Consider the following 8290-nt stretch of genomic DNA (forward strand, 5'->3'; position numbering starts at 1 on the left):
ACCTGTTGATTTTCTTTTATTAATTTTCATTTTAAACTTACTTAATTTTTAAATTATACTATGGATTTAATGGAAATCCACACGCCGCAGTGGATTTCCTCTGGGATACCCATTACCTATATGCCTTTGTATTTTGTCCTTATCCGTTCCCCTCTTTCCCCAATTCCTCTTGCCCAGCTCTTGCTGGTCCCTTCCTCACCCTACAGCTGTCTGACCATTGGCTTTGCATCTGTTACCTGTTGTACTTAAAGCAAGAAGAGGGAGGTGATGGGAGGATCAGGAAGAGTCAAAGCCAGAGCTACTTTCAGCAGAAGCACAGTCAAGAAATGGTGATATCTCTGCTAAACAGATTAAAATGGGGCGTGAGTTCACTGATGCAGAGAAGCAGACACTCGCTGTATGGGGTTGTTAAAGCAGCCTTAATAAAGCATGGACGGGCGGCGGTGGCGTAAACAATGGGAATGTACGCGCAGGAGCCTTGACGTACAAGATCAGACTGTCGGCTCTTTCTGAGGACTACAGGGGAAAATGAGCTTGTGTCTCATTCTTGGGTTCCGGTAGTCAGTGGCCACCTTTGGTGTTCTTCAGCTTGAGACACTCACACCACCCTGTCCCTGTGCCTTCAGAAAGCATGCCCCCTGTGTGTATGCCTGTCTCTGTATCCACAAGTCTCCTTTCTGTGTGGATGCCGGTTATGGTGGATTAACCACCCCCACCTCCAACCCTATCCCTATGTGCGCATGCGCTCTCTGCAAAGAGCATCTTTCCAAATAAGGTCACTTTTGCGGGTTGTCATAGCTTGAATGTTAAATGCCTCCTCAAGTCCCCAGCTGGTGGTGCTGTTTCCTGAAATTGTAGAAACTTTAGGATTGGGGGGGGGGGGGTCGGGTGTAGCTAGAAGGAGTGGACTTCTGGGAAGGTGTGCATTATGAGTTGTGGAACAGCCCTTCTTAAACTCTGGGTCTCTCCTTGACTGCCAAAGCGACGGGATCTGCTGCCTCCCTCTCCTGCTGCTGTAGGAACTACCCTCCATAAGAGGCCGTCTCTGCCATGACGCCTTTCAAATGGTAAGTCAAAATAAGTATTTCTTCCATTGCGCTCTCTCTCTCTCTCTCTCTCTCTCTCTCTCTCTCTCTCTCTCTCTCTCTCTCTCTCTCTCTCTCTCTCTCTCTCATATAGCATTGGGGAAAGTAACTGATACGCCAGAGTGACGGTCTAAGACTTCAGCATCTTTTAAGAGGATGTGATTCAGTTCTCAGTGCCCACTTAGTCCTTAAGTTAGAAGTTCTCAGCCAACAGTAAGTAATCAATCAAGTAAGGTGGGATGTTCACGAGATGCAGTGAATGCTTTCCATAAAACGTATTCATGTTTTCAGGCACGTTTTCTCACACTTCCACCATAACAGTAAAATGCGTCCCTGGTGTTGGCACGGCAGTCTATTGTTTTCATGTTTTCTGAGGCACCATAGCATTAATTGTGTATTATGAAGGAATTGTTTTGATTTTAAAACACTAATGTAATTACTGCTGCGGTTGGTTTGTGCATTTAAGTTTAACAATAATTCCCAACAAGATAACAGCAACATTTATACCCTGTAAAAGGTGTGAATTATATCTATGCTAACAGTATGCCTCTAAACATAGAAGTGTTCTTTGGGGGAAAAAATGAGATTTGTTATCTGTCATGGTGAGATCTAGGTCATTAGACAGAGTGGTGGTGAGTTCTACTATCTGAGAGGTTATAATTATCTTTGGCGTAATACCCGCAATAAAACTAAAAACATTTTTTTAACTGTAACTTCAAATCGATTCTAAATAACCCTCCACTTTAAATGCAATTATGTTTAAAATCACACACAGCGAAAGAGACCATTACTCAAGACGTCATAAAGCGAACACCTGAAGTATCAAAACTACTTCGCAGTCTCTCCAGGTGTCTGCTGAGATACTACAGGCCAGAGTTGACCTTCCTTAGAAAACACTTGAAGAAGAGACTGATCTACACTGCCGCTCTATCCTGATGAAGGGCCGGACCTGAAACATTTCAGCCATTCTGCTTGGCCAGGCCTGCTACTATAAGAAGCAAAACTATCTAAGAACCCCGTTTTCACGCCCCATTGCTCTGCTCCAAGGCAAAGGCAGAGCTTATTCGCTACGAGGCATGTTTTGAAGTCAGTCTCTACCATTGGTCCGCTTAGGAGCTCTTCAGGGCTGGCACTTAATATGACGTTCGCCCCTTCGTACATTCATTTGCCCTTTCTGACCCTGGAGAGCCTCGTCAGTATAGGCTCTGTACTGCTAGAGGAACTTCCGAAGCCTTATCGTCAGCACTTCCCTCTTGACTAATAACTAGATTTGGCCTTTTAGGACATTAAACCCGTGCTGTTCTCATTCCCACTTTTCCCCCGATTTTTTTTTTCTCTTTTAGAGAACCTAGAAATATCTTGGGACCGTGCAGACACTAAAGGCCGTGGGGACTCTGTTGTGATTAGTTGTAACTGCTCGTGAGAGATGGCATGAGATTTATGCTTAAATTCCTCTGGGTGTCTTCTAGAAGCTTAGCGTGGAAATTGTGGCTGGCCACGTGTCCTTCCTGAGACAGCGCTTGCACTATTGTTTCTGGAGGATGGTAAGCTGGTTTGAGAAGCGATCCGTGGCAGCGGACTTACAAAGAGAGAGAGAGAGAGAGAGATCCCGCCTTGGGGAGAACTGGGGAGAATTGAGGCAGAGGGAAATTCGAGTGCCAAAAGATGCTCCAAAATGTAAACTTGGTTGGAGCAGGGCATCGTGGCTAATCCCTGTTTTCCCAGTACTTGGCAGGATAAAGCAGGAGGGTTACTATAAGTTCAAGGACAGGCTGGACTAGTTAGTTGGTGAATTTCAGGCTAGGTTGGGTGTGCTAGAGTTGGGTGGGGAACCACATTTTTCAAAGATTAGAACTCTAGCTCAGAAGTGGAACAGAAATCTACATATGAGGCCCTAAAGGGCTGGAATTCAGGGAACAGCAAACTGAGTCACCTGATTATAAAATGCAGGCTCTTGGGTCACTTTTAACTCGACAGGTTCCAAAGCCCAGGTGTATGTAACTGAGCACACAAGACCAGAATACAGATAGCAAAAAGACTGTTCAGAATCTCATACATTGTTTTTGACCCCAAAATCTCACAAGAATCTCCATCAAATGACTTTTGTTTTGATTAGCACCTAAGCTAAAAGAGCTGTTTCTGAGGCCAGAGTCTGTCAGTCGGTCGGTCTGTCTGTCTGTCTGTCTCTGTCTCTCTGCCTCTATCTCTGTCTCTGTCTCTGTGTGTAGTGTGGTGTGTGCGTGCGTGCGTGCGTGCGTGCGTGCGTGCGTGTGTGTGTGTAGTTAGGTAAGTAAACGATTGATTTTGATTGCTAGAGACATGCCCACGCACATGAATCAATATCGGTTCAAATGCATTGAACACCTACTCTAATAATTGCTGCTGTGTTGTGGATCAACTAATGAATAGGTCAGAAAAGACAGTAGTGAGGACGCAGGGTGGTGGGGGACAGAGTAGAGGGAGAAGCAAAGAGCAGATGGATCACACAGGGTGTGCAGAGGGGGATAAGGAGGTTGAGATTTATCCAAGCACAGCTATGTTTAGAGAGGTTAGAGAGGCCTGCCATTTCTTCTATGTTTGTTTATTTTAATATATATTGCTTGGCTTCTGTGTACAAATAAAGAGATTGGTGGGGTGCAGAGTAACACAGAGGGGTCCATTTTGGGGGTTACTGCAATGATTCTGGCAAGAGGTATTGGTGCCTCAGAGTAGATCAGGATAGTGAGGAAGACTGCGGCTGTTGAACCAACAGGGCTTGCTAAAGGCCAGATGCATAACTGGAAGACAATGAAAGTTGAGCTGTTTGACTGGGGAGATGCTCACGTTAGAGCTAAATTGCCTGCTTCACAGCCATGAGGACCTGAATTCACCTCATCAAAACTCACGTATAAATCAGGCATGGCGCCACAGGTCTGCAGCCCCAGCATGGGGAGTGGAGAGATAGGGGGACCGTGGGGCTCTTTATCCATCCAGCCTCTGCAAAAGGGCAAACTCCAAGCTCTGGAGACCCTATTTCAATAACTCAGGAAAAGAGCAATAGAGGAAGATTCCCAAAGTTGACTCCTGGCCTCCATACATGAGAACATATGTGTGTGGTGTGTGTGTGTGTGTGTGTGTGTGTGTGTGTGTGTGTGTATGCATATGTATATGTGTATATATGTATGTATGTATTCTACACATGTATGTATACATATGTATGTACCTACATAAATACATGCATGTATATATATACATAGATACAATAAAATATAATTGTTGGCCTAAAAATTAAATACACAAGGCTAACACTGTACAAGATAGAGAAGCGTGGTGAAGTCTGGAGGAAAATGAGAAATCCTACTGGGGATACATTAATACAGGAATATGAGACACCCACGGAAAGCTTGCACACAAGACTGGAACAGGACAGAGGTCAGAGTTAAACCTAAATACAGTCCCCCTAATTCTTCTTGACTTTATTTTAGTTCTGAAGTATCACTCAACCTTCTATGTAATGGATGCATTCATAAAACAGGAATCTTTAAGCTATGCAAAATAGAACTTGTTATATATGGACTCACTTTAAAATACGTCATAATATTTTTTTTTCACTCAAGATACCTGAAAGTGCAACAGGAAGAGAGATGTTTGGTTTGTGATGATAAACAATTATCAGGATTGTCAAGGGAGCTGAGAACGTGAAGGTCTGGTCTCTGCAGAGCTCCCATTTTAAAAATGAGGCAAGCATGGGGGGAAATGTGAGGCCTAATGTAAGGCATGTGCGGGTCAGTGCACATGGTGATTTTTACTTGAATTGGAGTCGTAGTTTCATTTGAAATACAAGTGTTTGTTGCTGAAGTTAGACAACCATGGGTAGAAACCAGCATATACACATTTTTAAGCAATCTGGCATTTGCCTTTGTCCCAAATTTATAGGCACTCTGAATATTTCATGCTTCTTTATGATAAATATGTAATTCATGTCAAATCGTTCCTTCTGCACGAAGGTGCCCAGATCTGATAAAATATATATGTCCCGGGTGTAATAATGAATAGTCACACAAATGAGGCTGTAAGAGAGATGACATCATTCCTTTTTCTTCTCTTCCCTCTTGAGATCACCCTGTAATTGACCACATAGTGATAAGAGAGGCCTGGCTGAGGCATTTTATACAACTGGCCAAGATTGATTTAACTCGTCTGGCTGAGAGACAGCTGCCCTCATTCTTGCTCCCTCTTGCCTGCTCACTGACCCTGTGCAGAAAGTAAGTTCAGGGCCCTCCTTGGGGGAGACCAGCTTCCACAGCCCAGACGTGGAAGACAGGTCTCCTTCCATTGGTCAATGCTTGTGAAACACAGCACTCGAGAAGACTAAAAAGCCCCTCTTGCTGGGAAGGAACTTTTTTTTTTCTTTTTTGCAGCATTTGATTATGCCTGGGGAATCATGAAAAATGTTGGTTCTAATTACGTATCAGCCATCACTGATAGCTTCAATTATTGAATTCAGCACAGCCTTGACTTCTGGGGGATTCTCTGCTCACCTTTCACAGATGAAGCCACTTTATCTGCATGTTAAGATTATATACTGACTGTTATCTGCCTTCCCTAAAGAATGTGGGTTTTTTTTTTCTTAACTAAGATGTTTTTCTTCTTAGATTAAGATGATTTTTCTTAATAAAGAGAAAAAAGAGTATTTAACACAATATGCACTTGCTTTGCTATACAATGTGTTTCTTTGCATGTTGATTTGGAAAAAAGATCATTTCCAGCGGGAATAGACTGCTGTCTCTAAAGACAATATCCAGAGAGCCCCTGCCTTCATTGCTTTCAAATTACTTAAGCGTTCACTGTTTTAGTAACAGAAAATCCACCCAAACTCAAATTCCTATGTTATGATGCTTGTATTTTTAATTTTCCAAATTTTGAATTATAACTGCTCCCTAACTATCTGAAGAGTCGAGCATCCGACAGAGCTCATCAGACTACTTCCTCTTCTTCCACTCTGTATCTGAGCCTTCGCCTGTAGCATACACACACACACACACACACACACACACACACACACACATGCATGCACGTGCACATGTACACGCACGCACACAGACTGCATACTTTCTCTCTCCTAAACTTCCCCACCTGACCCACCTATCTCACTCTCACTCCCTTGCCTGCTCAGCCATCACCTCTTCCAAGAAATCCTCCCTGTTCTCCTCGTGTCTTTAACACCCATTACCGTCCATATTATCCTGCATCAATTACTCTTACACTCTTCCCTGATCTTTCCACCCTGCAATGATACTCAACAGTAATTGTGCTTTTTTGTACAACCTCACCAGTCAACGATTAATGCATATTAGCTCTCTTTTTATTGTCCTTCCAATTTGTGCTTGCCCTCGCCCATGCGGTCAACACCTCCTTTGTCTCATAATTTTACTGTGATAGAGGGAGGGATGTGTTATTTTTTTTTCACTATGCCTGCTTGTGTACTCTACTTAGTAAGTAGCTAAAACTGCTTATTAATGCCCCCTCCCTTCCATGCACATATATTTAGCTGCATTAATTACATTGGAAATTTTATGTCTTCAAGAACAAATTACAGCTGAGATTACATTATAATGTAGACATACATGATATTGCCACCTAATCACCATTGGGATTCTACTTGGACATGGGGCTTTGAGGCTGAATTAAGCAATAAAGAATGCATACTGATCCAGTATGATTATTGGGCTCAAAAGAAAAAAAAATCACTACCCACCTTCAGCACAGATAACAGCAGCTACTGTCATTGAGGGGAAAAAATGGACTCTTAAATTATAGCTACTGAAACGATTGGGACAATCATAGCAGTGGGACTTATCCCAGAGGATCATAGCACTCTTTTCTATTTTCAAAGATATTAGGAACCAGGTTTTCCTTCTCATGTAATGGCATCATAGACATCTAAGACTATATGGAGTCTAAATGTTATTAGAGAGTGGGAACTCTGTCTCTACACTAATAAATAAAACTACTATCCTGGGAAAGATATTAAAAAGAAAGAAAGGGAAGCACTACAGGTTTTCCTTTCTCTGAAACAACCAAAGGCCTGTGTAAGTTTGTGGATTTTGTTGTAACACATGAGGGGGTCATCTACATAAGGAACAGAAGATCTCTCTATGATGCCCATGGCAGCCTACGAGAAATGTTTCTCTGAGACATAACGCTGAAAGAAGTGTCCATATCTTTGTTAACTGTCAACTTCATGAAATCTCCAGTCACCTGTGCGATGGGCCTGTGGGTATTCCTGAGGGGAATTATCTTGATTCTGTTCATAGGAACAGGAAGGCCTGCCAACTGTGAGTGGCACCATTCCCTAGGCAGGGGAGCCTGGACTGTGTAAGAGTAGAGAAAGTAAGCTGAGCACATACGTTCTTATGACTCCTTTTTTCTGACTGTTGATGTAATGTGACCGCCTACTTCAAGTTCCTGACACTTCAACTTTCTTGACTGGAACCTGTAACTACAGGCTAAACAAACCCTTTATCTCCTAAGGCATCTTGTCAGATATTTTCATCACAGCAGCATAAGTGAAACTAAGACAGCGTCTTCTACGCCAATCAATCAGTTTCACTGCTGAACAGCTGAATCTTGGGATCTTGAATTTAACCAGAACATGCTTAAAGACAGAACAGGATTTTGCAAATTGCTTCTTGAAGCAAGAGAGAAGTCATAATTCTGGGTCAGATACATTTCTATAAATGCCTTTCAAATACCTCCAAATATTTACTGCGGTAACAAGCAAGCTTGGGTTAAATGTAGCCTCTTTCTTCTTTGCCCTCACAGTCTGATTCTTTAATATGCTCATTTATAATGGTAAGTTTTTCTCAGCTGTATTACAGTAGGGAAAATTGCATTTACCTTATAACTTTAATAAATAAGACTACCAACGCAATTAGAAGCTTTTAAGATAGTCTGAGCAGCGCTTTTAAAAACCCTTTTGTTGCCACGAGAAGCTTGCAAAGGCATGAGAAGTGCAGTGAGGAGCATAGGGGAGTCTCGTGTTGTTAGGCGAGTTTTCCCTTGATCACTAATTACCCAGCCCTCCATAGAACAGTTAGATATGAGGTGTGGAGGAAACATCCCCTGAAAAAAAAAAAAAGAACAAACACATGAATTGATCGCCCGTCTCCATTCTCCAGGGAGACTCAAAATAGGTTAAAATTAATAAGGGGGCCTGGGGAGAT

At 42.6% G+C, this 8290-nt stretch overlaps 1 long non-coding RNA gene across 2 annotated transcripts; it reads left to right on the forward strand.

Annotated features, from left to right (window-relative positions):
- The first annotated feature begins 529 nt into the window (after positions 1-529).
- On the forward strand, positions 530-5528 carry LOC311606065. 2 transcript variants are annotated; one of them, XR_014782181.1, is made up of 4 exons: positions 530-658; positions 983-1067; positions 2429-2629; positions 5486-5528. It is a non-coding gene; the product is annotated as an uncharacterized lncRNA (long non-coding RNA). The 2 variants fall into 2 exon arrangements; XR_014782182.1 differs by lacking the exon at positions 530-658 and having other exon boundaries at positions 928-1067.
- The last annotated feature ends 2762 nt before the right edge of the window (positions 5529-8290 follow it).

The sequence above is a fragment of the Acomys minous genome (genome assembly GCF_964271855.1).
Source record: "Acomys minous genome assembly, chromosome: 9".
In the NCBI taxonomy this organism is placed as follows: Eukaryota; Metazoa; Chordata; class Mammalia; order Rodentia; family Muridae; genus Acomys; species Acomys minous.